This window comes from Myotis nattereri, assembly GCF_964212035.1.
Source record: "Myotis nattereri genome assembly, chromosome: 4".
In the NCBI taxonomy this organism is placed as follows: domain Eukaryota; kingdom Metazoa; phylum Chordata; class Mammalia; order Chiroptera; family Vespertilionidae; genus Myotis; species Myotis nattereri.
The window spans coordinates 24,129,300-24,146,414 of NC_138079.1; the positions used below are offsets into that span (position 1 = coordinate 24,129,300).

The 17,115-nt window shown below is 42.6% G+C and overlaps 1 pseudogene across 1 annotated transcript; it reads right to left on the reverse strand.

Moving 5' to 3' along the window:
* Positions 1 to 3,659: 3,659 nt before the first annotated feature.
* Positions 3,660 to 5,248, reverse strand: LOC308518119 (hydroxymethylglutaryl-CoA synthase, cytoplasmic-like; annotated as a pseudogene). Its single transcript has 2 exons — positions 4,804 to 5,248; positions 3,660 to 4,688 (listed from the first exon to the last, which is right to left on the reverse strand). The product of its transcript is annotated as a hydroxymethylglutaryl-CoA synthase, cytoplasmic-like (transcript).
* Between the last annotated feature and the right edge of the window lie 11,867 nt (positions 5,249 to 17,115).

Consider the following 17,115-nt stretch of genomic DNA (forward strand, 5'->3'; position numbering starts at 1 on the left):
ATCAGGAAAGGAACATAACTAAGACTAAGTTACCCAGACCAAAAAGCAAGTAGAATGGGTTCAATTTATAGTTTCATTTCCTTTCTAACCATCAAATTAAAGATCTGAAAAAGCGACTTTTAAGTTACAAATTGAACCTTTCCTACCTCGGTGTGCATCATGCCTATGAACCTCACAGTTTTAGCATTAAGAAGTCCCAATTAATAGGATACTGCTGAAGATGCAGCAGAAACCAATGCCAATGCTGACTTAAGGAACTCTTTAAAATACCATCCCCACAGAATATCTTGAGATACTGCACGACAGTCATTAAAATGTTGTGGGAAATAGTTCAGGTTTTGAATTCACACTAACCTGGATTCAAACACTGACTCATTTAATTGCTTGTAACTTTGGGAACATCTTTGAACATGCTTAGCCACCGCTTCCTCACCTGTAAAATGTGAGTAATTATATCAACCACATTACTTTGTAGAGATACGTAAGATAATGTATGTGAAGCATTCATAAGGTAAACATTCAATAAAATGGAAGGTATTGTTATTGACCTAAAAAAGGAACAATCCAATGTCCTTTAACCGTAATAGTCTCATGGCAATGTGTATGAAATGATAAAAGCATTTCATAGATTCTGTTGAAATTAAAGTGTTTCTCCTCTTTAATTAAAGGGAGATTAGATAAAACCCTAGATTACGGACTCCTACCTCCAGATATCTGTGTTTAATGCCTGCAAAAACTTCTAGTAAAAATTTCTCTTACCAACTTTGCTGAACATGTTATTACAAAGCAATGGCTTCACTGTACTTCTAAAGCTCTTTTTAAAAATATTTCCCTAAAATTTTATTCCAAGTTATTCACCTCACTGTTAATAAAGTATATAGTTAATTCTGTGATAGTATTACTAGGCCCGCCCATTGCTGACACCCAAAAGTTAAATTACTCTTTTCGAAGCATACGGAACTCCCAATACTTGCAAAATTATTGCATGCACCATTTCCCATCAATCTTTTAAGCCTGAACTTCCATTATTAATCTATATCAATGGATGTTAAAATGAAGTCATTTTAACAAATTATGACTTTACAAGTCAAAATACCATCTACACTAATAAAAGAGAAAAATGGTAATTGGCATACAACGATACCCTTTTCATTGGCTAATCAGGGATATATGCAAATTAACTGCCAACTATGATTGGCAGTTAACGGCCAACTAAGATTGGCAGTTAACTGCCAACTAAGATTGGCAGTTAACTGCCAACAAGATGGCGGCTAATTTGCATTTGTAGGCACAATGCAGGGAGGCGAAAGGGAAAGCAAGAAGAAGCCCCCTGCCACTGACAGTGATCGGAAACCCAGGGGGAAACTAAGAGCTGGGGGGCAGGGCAAAGGTGGCCCTGGGGCCGCCTTTGCCCTGCCCCCCAGCCATGATCGGAGAATCAGGCGCCTTTGCCGCCCTGGCCAGTGATAGCAGGAAGTAGGGGTGGAGCCAGCGATGGGAGCTGGGCACAGTCGAAGCTGGCAGTCCCAGGAGCTAGGGGTCCCTTGCCTGGGCCTAAAGCGAAGCCCACGATCGCGGCGCCCCCCCGCTGCCACTGCAGGTCCCCGCTGCCCGGGCCAGACGCCTAGGCCAGAGGCGTTAGGCCTGGGCAGGGGCGGAGCCTGCAACCACAGGGAGCTGGGGGTCCCCTGCCCAGGCCTGACACCTCGGCCGGAGGCCTCAGGCCTGGTCAAGGGGCCGATCCGGTGATTGGTGATCGGAGGGTGATGAGGGTCAACTCCTCTGGCCGAGGCATCAGGCCTGGGCGGGGGGCTGAGCCGGGGATTGGGGGGATATGATGGTCCCCTTGCCCAGGCCTGAAGCCTGGGTCAGAGGCGTCAGGCTTGAACAGGGGGTGGAGCAAGCGATCAGAGGGAGATGGGGGTCCCCTGCCCAGGCATGATTCCTGGGCCAGAGGCCTCAGGCCTGGGTGGGGGCCAGAGCCAGTGATCGGGGGGAGATGGGGGTCCCCTGTCCAAGCCTGACACCTCTGGCGGAGGCGTCAGGCCTGGGCAAGGGGCCGATCAGGTGATCAGAGGATGATGGGGGTCTACGCCTCTGGCCGAGGCATCAGGCCTGGGCAAGGGGAAGAGCCAGCAATCGGAGGGGTCTGGGGGTCCCCTGCCCAGGCCTGATGCCTGGGCCAGAGGCATCAGGCCTGGGCTGGGGGCAGAACCAGTGATGGAGGGAAATGAGGGTCCCCTGTCCAGGCCTGACGCCTCTGTCAGAGGCGTCAGGCCTGGGCAAGGGGCCGATCCTGCGATTGGAGGGTGATGGGGGTCAACGCCTGAGGGCTCCCAGTATGTGAGAGGGGGCAGGCTGGGCTGAGGGACACTCCCCCACCACCACCCAGTGCACGAATTTCGTGCACCGGGCCCCTAGTTAATTAATATTAAACTAGAGTGTTTTATAAACATTACATTACATATTACCTTGCAATTTGAAACATTACATTTCATATTTGTGTGCATTGATTTTAGATAACTGAAACATCACAGAATTTAACAGCGAATAAAATATAAAAAATTTAATTTTGTACATTGGTTCCAACTAACTCTATTTAACAATCTATAAGGCTCATGTCATAGTTCACACCAAAAATATCTACAAAATTGTCTATCCAGTCTTATTCAGATCTTGTGATGGTTTTATTAAGGTAGAAGTCTAAGAAAATGCTTTCTAGATTCTACTTCCAGATCTTAAATGGAAAACTCATTTTGGCTGATCAAACTATGTAAAAACTTGGGTATCACTTTTTTCTTTTCATTAAACAGATTTTTTTTACAGGAAAAGAATCCTCATAACATGAAGTCAGGTTGTCAGTCTTTCAGTTACATTTGTAACACTGAAGCATCAGAAGTAACCTAGTGTCTTGGCCCTGTCCTTGTTTTTAAAATGTTTAAGAGCAGCTAGAAAAAAAAAATGGTTTATTTATTATTCAGAGTAATGTACAAAAGGTTGCAGCAACAAGCTTACTCATACACAAGTGCCAGTAACTTCTCAGTTTTTCAGCCTAATCCAGCAAGAACAGATTCAGGAACAGACCTAGAGCTACACTCAGAGCTGCAAACACACCAGGCCACCCCTCCCAGGCCTGCGCAGGGCCAGCCTCTCCACTCAGGGCCTTTGCAATCACTCCTCACTGCTGTATGGATTTAAAGCCACATTCCAGTTTCCAGAACCAGTTACCATCCCAACTCTTCTCATCAGAATGTACAAAGTTTAGAAAAGAACACGTTTGTCTTGCCATTTTCAAACAGGGTTTGTGTTTATCACATGTAAGAACACATTCCGTGAACTAGAAACTTTTTTCAAAAACCACAGGTAATTCCAGTAACCTTGTTTGTTGGAAACATAACACATTCAAAAAAATTAAAATTGAAGACTAGCATCTCTGTTTCTTTCTGTCAGAATCTCACGACTCATCAAACCACATATAAAAACTAAGCTTCAAGCATACTAATGGCCAGAGGGATAGGGAGTTTTGCAAAGCCATTAACATCATGGAATACAGTAAGCATTGGCTAGACTCAATAGGAAGCTAAGAGACTTCCCCAAGAACATATCAGTTTTCCAGGCTCCATGTCAGTCACATAAAATTTTAAGCAACATGTAACCCTTTAGTACTGTCTCCAGGCAACCCATTCTAACCGTTCCCATACATACCCAACCCCACGCGGTCCACACGGGTCTTCCCCACACAGAAGTTCTTCATGCCCCCCATTGCTGATGACAGCTGCTCTGGTTTTGCTGCCGTTCCCTGGAGTCTTGGCACTTTCCTAGGACTGGGAACATGTTCAGCTACTGGACTTGAATGCACATTCCTATTCCTCCATCCGAAGTGTCGTCATTTGGAGAGGGTGGCCAGGCATAAATTCTCCTGTGCTTTTCATCCACTCTAACCAGGTACCATGGTCTCTCAAAGAGTAAATGTATTGAACTCTGGGGACTATAGTTGACCAGGTGACAAGTGTCCCCTCCACCTTCATGCTTTCAGCAAAGGTAGTTCTTGAGTCAAACCTTGATTTAAGAGCACAAAGACTTGCTATTATTTCCTCAAGAGCAGGCCCTGGTGTGGCATCTTGTATAACTTTAAGGGAGTGGAAGGTGGCAGCCAAACCAGCACCAGGAGAGGACATGCTGACCCTCTTTCCTGCCAGCTGAGGTGAGTCCTGGGCTAGAACAGAAGTAAGGCAGCCACCCATGGAGGACATGCACATATCTCCATTTTGATTTGATACAAGCAAAGCTGCCTGTTTTCTGATTAAAAGTTCAGAACTAGCCTTCATAAATGCCTTTTGCACATCTCTTATCAAAGTAGGCATCTTCTAATTTAATACCCCCAAGGGCTGCCAGGCCACTCTAGATACTGTTTTTATCCCTGTGCTGGTCATTCAGCATCATCTGAGCTAGAGGTTTCTGAGCCAGTTTACAATAGGATGAGGGGAAGATCATGAAGCTGAAATCATTCAAAGCAAAATCTTTATCATGTCCCTCTTTCTGCCACTGGGCATGGATCTTTTGTGGGTAGACAGAGTAGCAGTGGTCTAATGCACTGAGGTAGCACTAGAGGGAGAGTTTCCCTTCTACTATGGGATATTCGGAAAGCATACCAGGCTTGTGAAGTCAAAGGCATGTTGTATGTGTGTCTTATGAAGTCCTCATTCACAAATGAAAGGAGCATTTGGCCCAATGAGCAGAGCAATGGCTGACTCCACCTATAGATTGAGAATTTCCTGTGACATATACAGCAATATCTCCTACAACTACCAGGTCAGACCATCCATCACAAGAGCTGGACTCAATCTATTTCACAGCACTGAAGACAGTGACTGTTCCTCTGTAGCAGGCATTTGTGGTGTCTACTCCTTCTATGGCTGTATTCCCAGACTCCTGAAAAAGCTGTCAAATTAGTCTTCACCAACTTTGATTTGTCGATTATTGTCTCTGTTCCAACTTCTAACTACCCAATGCAATAATTAGAAAGGCTATTTATCTCCATAAGATTCTGAACTACAGTCATGCAAAAAGAGAGTTGATATCTTCTCTATCCATGCAGAAGCCCATCCTGGTCTCGTCCAAGCCAATAGTATACTTTCCAGCACCTACACCATCCATCACATTCTTCCAACTCTGCTTGAGAAGGAAAGTAAATCTCACATCCTTTTGGCCAGAAGACTTCTGCATTCAAGGGAAATGACCCAGGCATGGTGAAAGACAGAGAACATCAGTCTCTAAGTCTGTCACTGTTTCCCCCTTCAGGCACCAAAGGTGTTGATGCAAGAGAGGAAAAATGCTTTTCTATTACCATTTTAATTACAAGTCACTTCCCTTCTTAGGTGAATATAATTAGGTTTAAGTTCAGGAAGCAATGATTTCCTTTTTCTTTATCACATGAGCTTTTTACTTTAGATCAGGTTATCTAGTTTTGGGAAAGATCAGAAGGCTGGCATGGTAGGGTATTACTTCCCTTTGGCTGAAGTAATATTCTCAATGGGAAAATTACATATATACCCAAGGGCACCATGTCTTCAAGTTCAGTTGGCACAACGCAGCAACCTTTGTTTGGTTTTGTTGTTCTGTTGTTTTTGAGGTGAGTAACTATGCTGCAGACTTTTCTATTGGAAACTGAATTAGGAACCTAATCTCTAAGTATGATGTTGGCTTAATTAGAACACTGTCCATAACAGTTTGACATTTAGAGTCCACAGAAATAGCTTTTAAAGAACAACTTCATAATTTCTCCAAGGCAAATGTGGAGTCTTGAATAAACTTTAAATTGCATATAATTTATCTGACCTAACAATTTTACTTGTCACAAGGAATTTCATCATGATGTTGGCTCTCCATCCATCTATGTGATCTCATGTCTCAAATGGACAGAAAGCTAAACAAGGGGCAGCAAATTAAAAGTACCACCCTCTTTACCTCTGTATTTCTTCCTAATTAAGAAGTATGTTAATTGAAGTCAGCGTGACACAGACCCTGTGCAGAAATCTCCCGAGTACTGTCATTGGTGTGTGGAGCTGCCGCCCCAGGGTTATTTACTAGAGTGATTCCCATCTGGGTTGGGAGTGACTGAAAATCTCCACCTAAAAAGCAACTTCAAGCTTATAAAAGAGGATTGCCAGTGGAAAAGCAAATATATCCACATCCAAATTAGATTTTCTTTAAACATTTACGGGGAAAGTATTTGAGATCAGATGCCTTTACTAATCAGTTCACCTCGGTGGTTCTTTCCCCATGCAATTTCCCTTAACTCAGTTTGATCACATCTAGACTTTTTAATGGCTTTACATCGCCTACAGAAAAAAGCAGAATATTTCAAGACTTAAGCACCGGGCTCCACCTTCCTTATTCCTCCCCTTATACCACAGTACCTCTCCACCAAACTCTATTCTTCATACCCACACACCCTGGCCTTCCCCACCAAATAGGTATGTTCACATTGTTACATTCACTGGACAACTTTTCTGCTTTCTTTTTTCCTCTGGAATAAGAAAGGCTTACCAAATCCAACTGAACTTTTCCTACAAGACCCAGCCCAAATACCATGTCCTCCAATTATTTCTTTAATCTTCCCCTTGGCTGAAAATCTAAATTTCAAATTTAATATACTCTTGTCTTGGTTTAACAATATCAAAATCCCTGATAAAGGAATTCTTTTGTCTTATCTAATTTAATGCAGTGAATATCAGCTTACTCCAAGCAAGGCAAAATGTTAGGGATTAAAGTTATAAAGATGTATGATGTAATACTTATCCCCAGTGATTCCATAAAAATGAAAAATTTAAACAAATTAATATAGAAATATAACATACAGATTTAAATAGGGTATATAAACAAAATTACGAGGGTTTTAAAGATTGGAGAAGAAAGATGCCGACTTCATCTGTTTGAGCTGCTAAAACAAAATACCAGAGAATGAATGGTTTATAAACAGTAAATATTCATTTCCCACAGTTCCAGAGGCTGGGAAGTCCCAGATGATGGCACAGGGTCTGGTGAGATTTGGTGTGTGGTGAGACTCCATTGCCTGGTTCATAGGTAGCTACCTTTTCCCTAAGTCATCACATAGTGGAAGGGGAAGGCTTGGTATCTAAAATCTCTTTTATAGTAGCACTAATCTTATTAATGAGGGCTCTACCCTCATGACCTAAGCACCTCCCAAAGGCTCCACCACCTCACACCATCATATTGGGCATTACTTTCAACATATAAATTTGGGGGGACACAAATATCCAGTCCATTTCTGTGCCGAGCCAGCTCGGCCAAGGGTTCCTCAAGCCTGAGGGAGGGCGGCAAAGGATGAAGGAAAGACAGACCAAGAGAATAAGCTGGGTCTGTGGATCTTCCTGTGCCTGCCTGAGGCCACAGAGAGAGATCCAGAGGCAAGCTGAGCCTTTATTTTATAGCCAGAGGTAAACAAGGTGGTGGTCACCATAGTTACAATGTTCTTGTGAGTTTCACTTGTTTTGGCAGCACTTGCTGCACCTCCCACAGCCCATTAGCTAACTAGGAAGGATCTAGGGAGCATCATAGGGTCAAGCCTAATTATGCTAAGAGGACTGTGCCCTCTTAGCTGGGACTTGTTTCTGGCTTTGCCAACAGGTCAGTCGGAGGCTTAACCCTATAGCCGCGCCCTACACATTGCAGATAACTTCCCTGAGAATTTGTGGAATTTAAAATAGAATTTGGATATAGGGAAAATGAGTCCAGACAGCAGCAGTAGAGAATTCCATGCAGAAAAGAACAAAGGCAAAGACACTGAGGCAAAACATTTTCCACAATTATTTGTTTGCCAGAAATATAAGATGCAATTGCTTATAATAATAATAATAATAATACCTAATATCTGTTGAGCAGTGCCCATATGCTGGGCATTGTTTTAAGAAATTTACATGTCTTAAATGAATTTAATTTTTATAAGAGCTTATGAGTTCAGGACTGTATTTCCTTTTCTTCCTTTTCTTATTAAATGTATTGGGGTGTATATTTCCTTTTAATAGATGGGAAATTGAGGCAAATTGGATAGATAAGAGAATTACAATATAGAAGTTGAAACTAGGTTGAAAACGGTGGAGGAGGTAATGCCTGACCCTATTTGTAGAAAATTGGAATGCATTAGGTAGAGGACGATGTAGATCATAAAGAATACAATTGAGGGGGACACCATGGTAAAGGCATATGAAGTGTGTGTACATGTGTGATGAGGTGAGGGAAAACTGCAAGAAGCTTACTTTTGTTGGAAAGTACCATGTAAATGGGTTGCACAGTGCAACAAACAGATCATGAAAAGCTTGCATGCCAGACTGAAGGCCTTTCTTCGATAAGGACTCTTGAGAGCTTTGGAACACTGAAATTATGGACAGATTTCCGTTTTAGAAAGATTACCTTCCAGATATGTGGAGGGTGGCTTTGAAGAGCATTAGTGTGAAGGCAAGGAGACCAGCTAGCAGACCATTGGCCTTAAAGTCCCAGCAAAAGATTTTGAGACACAGACCTAAAACAGTCATTGCAGATAAGGAGAGGAATGAAAATGTGGCAGAATGTACGACCAAAAGTGACTGCCACAACTCTCATCCCACAGCCTGAAGTCCCTGCGGGACTCAGAGACTCCTTCCATCAAGAGGTAGGTCAATATTTCCTTCCCTTGTAATTACAGAGAAGTGACACTTTGGACCTCTGAGGTTAGGTCATAAAATGTGATGCAGTTTCCATCTGACCCACTTAGGATACTTGTTTTTAGAGCCCATCTAACATCCTGTGAGGAAGCCCAAACCCTCACCAAATGGAGAAGCACACAGGAAAGTCACCTGTAAGTGCTAGCTGACAGCCCAGCTGAGGTCCCAGCCAATCACACACCATCAACTGCCATACATGTGAGTAAAGATGCCTGGTGATGATCCCAAACCCCATTTTGAAGTCTTCCCAGCTGAGGCCCAAACATCATGAAGCAAAGATTAGCTCTCCCACTGTTGTTATTTTAGCCTGCTGGATTTGGTCATAATTTGTTACTAAAACATGAGGGAATTAATAAATATTTGAAAATATAGTCATAAAGATTTGGTGAGTTCTAAAAACTTTAGCTTGACTGGCTGAAGGCTCTCTGGTTAGCAGAGGACTGGGGTCAGGGAAGCAAGGAATTTAAATGGATGTCTTCAAGTATTTATCAAGTTGAACTCTTAATAAAATGGCCCAAGGAGAAATTTAAGTAATCTGGTCTCTCTTTAAAAATGTAAGAACTTAGCCCAGCTGGCACGGCTCAGTGGCTGAGCAAGGACCTATGAACTAGGAGGTCACAGTTCAATTCCCAGTAGGGCATATGCCCAGGTTGCTGTCACAATCCCCAGTGTGGGGCATGCAGGAGGCAGCCAATCAATGATTGATGTTTCTATCTGATCATTGATGTTTTTATCTCTCTCTCCCTTCCTCTCTGAAATAAATAAAAATATATTTTTAAAAATAATAAAATATAAGACATTATATTTTAATATATACATATATACATATATACAAATATAGGTATACATATTTATTATGTAAAATGGAATTTACATAATAAATTCCATTTTAATCTAAGGAAGTATCTGGCATGTTCCAAAGCAGCATTCAGGAAATTATCATTTCAGGCAGGTAACACAATTTCTTCCCTAGAAAACCTCAAATATTTTAAAATATTTGGAATTTAATTTGGCCAATTTGAAGGAAGAATGTCTTTTGCTTTATTTTTCCCATTTTTCATGAATCCTACACATTATGTACTTATACGTCATGTTTTGAAATAATCTGTCCAAATTTGCTGTAGTCAGAGTTTTTTAATATATGATGCAGTAGGACGATGGCTGGATACCTGGCAGTTTTTGAAACGTTATTCCTTTGGATGGAAATCTTAAACAAACAAAGCCAACTGTTAAAGAAAAAAACACTTTTTAAAATAAGGGATTTCAGAAATCTATACATATTATCTATATGCTTAGGGGTTTGGGATGGGAAGGAGGATTCAGTTCTGCTAGATGATTTTTCTTCTTTCATCAAAATGTAACATCATTTCTCCCTTCAGGAAATTTAAAAAAATTAAAGAGTATATTTTTCCTTGTTGTCAACCTTCCTTCATGTGATATCCAGCACATGACAGGATCTGACTGAATTCTCGGAATTCTCCCTGCACAATTAATCTCATTGAAACCACATGTAAAAAGAAACATGGAGGCAGTGTAACCTAAAGATCCATGACGTCATTCTCTTTTTGATTCTTACATGTCCTCTCATGTCCCCAAGTCTGGCTTACATGATTGACTGTTAAAGCTGCACTTAGTAATCAATGATTGCCGATAATTACTGTGTAACAAAATGGACACATACTTAGCAAACACAGATGATATACTTGTTCACTTCAATAAGCCTCCTGAGAATGTGATAATTGGACAATAGTAAGGAATTACAAATATCCTATATAATAAAAGGCTAATATGCTAAGTGCCCAGTCAGCTGTTCAACCAATCAAAGCATAACATGCTAAGGCCACTCAACCACTCGCTATGATATGCATTGACCACCAAGGGACAGATGCTCCAACCGGTAGGTTAGCTTGCTGCTGGGGTCCGGCCGATCAGGACTGAGTGAGAAGGGATGGACATACCCTAGAGTCCTCCCATGATGCCTCCCTGTCTGGCCAACCTCCCACGTCCCTCCCCGGCCCTGATCATGCTTAGGTGGTGTCCCTCAGCCTGGCCAGCACCCTCTTGCAATCCAAGACCCCTTGGGGATGTCGGAGAGCCAGTTTTAATCCAATCCCACAGGCCAGGCGGAGAGACCCCACTGGTGCACAAAGGCCTATCTACACTAATAAAAGAGAAAAATGGTAATTGGCGTACGGCGATACCATTTTCATTGGCTAATCAGGGCTATATGCAAATTAACTGCCAACTAAGATTGGTAGTTAACTGCCAACTAAGATTGGCAGTTAACTGCCAACAAGATGGCGGTTAATTTGCATATGTAGGCACAATGCAGGGAGGTGAAAGGGAAAGCAGGAAGAAGCCCCCTGCCACTGACAGTGATCGGAAACCCAGGGGAGAGCTAAGAGCTGGGGGACAGGGCAAAGGCGGCCCTGGGGCCGCCTTTGCCCTGCCCTCCAGCCATTATTGGAGAATCAGGTGCCTTTGCCACCCTGGCCAGTGATAGCAGGAAGTAGGGGTGGAGCCAGCAATGGGAGCTGGGCACGGTCGAGGCTGGCAGTCCCGGGAACTAGGGGTCCCTTGCCTGGGCCTAAAGCGGAGCCCACGATCACAGGGCCGCTGCAGCTGCGGGTCCCCGCTGCCCAGGCTGGACGCCCAGGCCAGAGGCGTTAGGCCTGGGCAGGGGCAGAGCCTGCAACCGCGGGGAGCTGGGGGGGTGGAGCCGGGGATTGGGGGGATATGATGGTCCCCTTGCCCAGGCCTGAAGCCTGGGTCAGAGGCGTCAGGCTTGGGTGGGGGGTGGAGCAAGCGATCAGAGGGAGATGGGGGTCCCCTGCCCAGTCATGATTCCTGGGCCAGAGGCGTCAGGCCTGGGCAAGGGGCCGATCCTGCGATTAGAGGGTGATGGGGGTCAACGCCTGAGGGCTCCCAGTATGTGAGAGGGGGCAGGCTGGGCTGAGGGACACTCCCCCCAACACACACACACACACACAGTGCACGAATTTCGTGCACCGGGCCCCTAGTAGTCTTAAATAATAAGGAAAAACAAAATATCTAAGACTTAGAGCATTATCATCACAGTTTCTGGGCCTTACTCTCCCAAATGTCCCCCTTCTCTAAAACTATCTCTAAACAAATTCACTGGCATGATTTGGAGATTAAGTTGACGAGATGTTTTTATGAGTTAACTCATAAAAATGATTAAACTGGTAGAGATATACATATAGTAAGAGTAAGGTCATTATATACCATACCGGTGCACAAAATTCGTGCAAGGGGGCTGTCCCTCAGCCCTGCCTGCACCCTCCCCAATCCAGGACCCCTCAGGGGATGTCTGACTGCCGGTTGTTGAACATCCGTCTCGCAATCCGGGACTTCTGGCTCCTAACCGCTCACCTGCCTGCCTGCCTGATTGCCCCTAACCACTCTGCATGCCTGCTTGATGCCCCTAACTGCTCCCCTGCCTACTTGATCATCCCTAACCGCCTCTGCCTACCTGCCTGATCTCCCAAACTGCTGTCCCCTGTTGGCCTGATCTCCCAAACTGCTCTCCCCTGCCAGTCAGATCCCCCTAACTGCTCTCCCCTGCCAGCCAGATCCCCCTAACTGCTCTCCTTTGCCGGCCTCATCACCCCTAACTGCCCTCCCCTGCTGGCCTTATCACCCCTAACTGCCTCTGCCTCAGCCCCACCCCCGTGGCTTTGTCTGGAAGATGTCCGGTCTAATTAGTATATTACCCTTTTATTAGTAGAGATTCAAAAAATTGTTTTAATCATGTATATATTTATATAGGAAGACCAATATACACGTACTGTGTGTATCAGAAGCTATCCTCTAATTATTTTAATATATGATAAAAGTATGGGTTACTGTAGTTTCTATCTGCATGCTTACTTAAAACCTCCAACAGCACACTTTGTAAAAGTAATTGATGACCAATATTATGTAATGTAACAGGAAACACTTCTTTTTTGCTACACTAAATGGACAATTTAGAGCATACATATGGATTTGGATTATTTCCAACAAATGCTGCATCATGCAGGAAGAAAAATGGGCTTGCATTAAGCATATTTTGGTCATTGGTAATGCAACCTCCCAGCTCCCCTGGGTGTTCAACTCCTGAGGGATCATCTTCCAAACCCATGATGATTTCACTAGCTCCAATGCACTGGTTTTACATAATTAAGTTTTAAGGTAAATTTAATGAAATGCTCAAGAGTCTCAGAAAATAGGTGTTATTACTGAAAACATGGTAGCAAAAAATGAACATCTACATGTTATGTTTTTCTACTTATAGCCAGACTGAATGTGTTCTTAAAGCAAATATGTATACACTTCGTTCCACAGAAAGTGACCTCTGTCGTAAATAAAAGAAAACAAGAAAGGAAGGAAGAAAGAACTGGGAAGAAAAAAATAAAATATATTAGCTTCAAAACACAGTTAAAACCACAATTTACATTGGGAAACACAGTTGAAAATCACAGCTTATTTTGGAGGTTTTACACATAGATTTAATCTAATATTCCTTCTTTCCTTTTGTTATAGAAAAGAATTAGAACTATAGTTTAAATTCTTATAAATGGTTCAAGTGGCTTAACTACACTGTCCAAAAAAGGTTATATGTAAACTTTTTTTGGAGAATTCCATGTAAAAGGCCTGAGTTAAGAACTGCATTCTTATTACATTCATTCATTCAATACTATGCTAAGCAAAGGTTACAAAAACCAGTCATGACTCTCCGCATTATAATACAACTAGAGGCCCAGTGCACGGGATTCATGCACTGGTGGGAGGCGTAGCCTGAGGGAATTGGCCTGCTGTGGGAGCACTGCTGATCCAGGTCAGCTGACAGAACGCCTGTGAACCCACCCTCTGAGTGGCTGCTCCTGGTGCGCATCTTCCGGGCCTAGGGACAATAGCACTGAGAGGCAGCGGCCACGAACCCACCTCCCACCCCCGGACTCAGCTCTGCGAGCCTGGTGGCAGTGCTGCACAGCCTTCAGGCATCTAGAGGAGGCAGCAGGAAGCGAGGAGGAGGAGCCTGGGGCAAGGAGGCAACAATTGCCGCCACGGTTCCTGCTGCTCAGCACGGGGTTTGCAGCAGCAGCAGCTGCTCATCCCAGTCAGCTCAGCGGCACTCCCACTGTGGTAGCTCACTAAACACTGAAGGGCAGCTCCTGTGTTGAGCGTCTTCCCCCTAGTGGTCAGTGTGCATCATAGCGACTGGTCAACCAGTTCTGGTCGTTCTGCAGTTCAGTCACTGGGCTCTTATTATATAGGATAGTGTTATTTGAGGGAATGCAAATGAGTAGAATTCCATTTTTGCCCTTGAAGAGAATTATTTGATGAGCTAAACACAGCTCCATCATCAGTGGCTGCCTTCCAGCGTTTCCATTGCCCATGTCATCAGCCAAAGATTAACTAGGATAAAGACATAGTGGCAACTCTGTCCAAAGTTTTCAAAATGTATGTGTAAAAGCAAATGAAATACCTCACAGTGTGACCTGGATTTAGTAGCTTGCTTACAAAGGACAGAAAATGGAAAATGAATAGTGTATTAGTTTCCTAGGACTGTAATAACAAAATACCAAAAAAAAACGAATGGTTTAAACAAACAGAGATTTGGTCTCTCACAATTCTGGAGTCTGGAACTCTGAAACTGAGGTGTCGGTGAAGCCATGCTCTCTCTGAAATTTTCAGGGAAGAATCCTTCCTTGCCTCTTCCTAGACTCTGAGGCAGCTGTCAATCAATCCTTGGCAGATGCTCCACTCCAATTTCTGCCTCAGTTGTCACAGGCCATTCTCCTTGTGTGTCTCTGTGTTTTTACTCATGTTTCACATGATGTTTTCCTCTCTTTAAGGATACTTGTCAAATTGAATCAGGGCCCATCCTAATGAACCCATCTTAACTTGACTAAATCTATTTTCAAATAAAGTCCCACTTACAGGTACTGGGGATTAGGAGGGAAATATCTTTTTTAGAAGACACAATTCAACCTGTAACAAACTAACTTTTTAGTGAAGAAACTTGGCAAACATAATGTTAACCAAGCCATTAGTGTTAATATCACTAGTGCTAGGTCATGCTGATGTTGACAGGACTCAGACACCCTTACCTCAAAAATGGTGCTTTAGCATGCATGCTGGTTATTTTGAGCTGAAGAAATTTGAGAAATGACAGGTACAGGAAGGATTCCTTGATCAACCCCTGAGGCAGGTCATAAAACCCTGGTGTGAAAGGTATCCTCTCTATACTCGAGGAAAAGGAACAGCTTTTTCTCTGAAGACGGAGGGACACCAATAGGAATCTAAATGAATGGGCCTCACTAAATTCCCCTAATTTACCAAATTTAGCTCATACTCTGTTTGCCCTTTCACATTTGCCCACAACTTTCCATTCTTCATCAGAACTAGCATAAAAACACTTGGATTTAACCTTTATTCAGGTCTTCATTTCCTTATGAAGGCTCTCCAGTCAGGTAAACATATATTCAATAAATGCGAATGCTTTTTCCTTGTTAATCTTAATCTAGCTTTTGTTACAGAGACCCATCCAAGAATCTAAGATGATATCATGCACCCTGATAAAATGTAATAAGAAAAGACACTTCAGCCCTAGCCGATTTGGCTCAGTGGATAGAGCATCGGCCTGCGAACTGAAAGGTCCCAGGCTCGATTCCAATCAAGGGCACTTGCCCGGGTTGTGGGCTCAATCCCCAGTGGGGGACTTGCAGGAGGCAGCCGATCCATGATTCTCTCTCATCATGGATTTTCCTCTTTTCCTCTTCCTTCCTCTCTAAAATCAATAAAAACATATTAAAAAAAAAAAAAAGAAAGAAAAGGCACTTCACATCTCTGGTATTCTTCACAGCAACCATAACCCTAAGCCAATGATGGAAAATACCTCTTCTGAGTCAAAGTGAGGAGCGTTCTGTAAAATACTTGACCACTTCTCTTCCAAGCGGCGCTAAGCAAAGCTTACAAAAACAGATCACAGGCATGGAAAGACAGGAAAAACGTAGAAACCATTGCAGATCAGAAGAGACTAAGGGTACATGAGCACTAAACACTGTGGGAATCTTGGATTGGATCCTGCAACAGAGAAAGGACACCTGTGGGGAAACCAGTGAAATCCAAGTAAAGTCTACAGTATAGTTAATAGCAATGGTATTAGCTTTACTTCGTTTTAATAAAAATGCACCATAGGAGATGATAACATCATAGGGATGGGATGAAAGGTACGTGAACCCTCTGCACGATGTCCACAACTTTAATGTAAATCTAAGTTTTCCAAATGTTTCACAATTTACTTTAAAAAATAAAGTAAATAATAATGATATTTATGTTCTTTTCATTAGATGAGAAGCAATCAACTTATAAAAAAAGGTATTTTCTAGTTAGTGTGATGGAGGATATTTAGTCCCTCTTTAGACAATGGAGATGCTTCCTTTCATAAGGGAAGCAAACTTGAGATAGCAGTAAGATTATAATGGGCAAATACTTTTCATAGCGTATATATTCAAAGGAAGTATGCACTGGTAGTTAAAAACAGTGGGTAAACCATAGGTTTGGGAGCCAGAGTGCCATCTCTGGATTATTCATTCTACATTATAGGCCATGTAACTTTTCATGTGGGCTATTTTACTACCATGTATAAGACTGGAATAGAATATGGCTGCCTATATGGTAGAGATAGGGTGAAGATGAAAGAAAATGCATGTCAATGCCAACTATACTAGTATAATAGATGCTCTCCATTTTTATTATTATTTGTAGAGAGAGAAAGGAAGGAAAAAATCGTATTATGACACTGACGCATTGGCAACAATATTTTTAACCTTTCAATTCAATGTTGATGAGCCAGGAATGATGACAGAGTCAAGAGGCAAGAATCTAGACACTTCCTTTCAGAGTGACAATAATTGAGCCACTAATGACCTTTGCAAACAATTACTTATCCATCTAGCTTCCTCCCTGACATTTCCATATTTTCCCACAGAATATCATGAGAATTATTATACATTACATTTTGAAGTACAGATACACTCTCTAATGTCCAAAAAGAAAGCAAAATGAAGATTTTAATTTTGTGCCAACAGTAATAGTTTCCTATGACCAATGCTAGTTTTCATAGTTCCTCACAAACTATTTGTATTGATACATTCTAATACCTTTGTCAGGATGGATGTCAAAATTCAAATAGCAGGTGAGAAAGGAACAGAAGTTATTTTGAATTATTTCTATTATGAATAATAACTTGAATAGCATCAAAACATTAAAAGGTCAAAGCCACATCAATTATGCACTTAAATTAATGTATAGATAAGCCCTCACTGAATGTAAAGAGAGAGTGTAATAGGGGGGCTAGATCGCTGGATTGGAGATCACACAG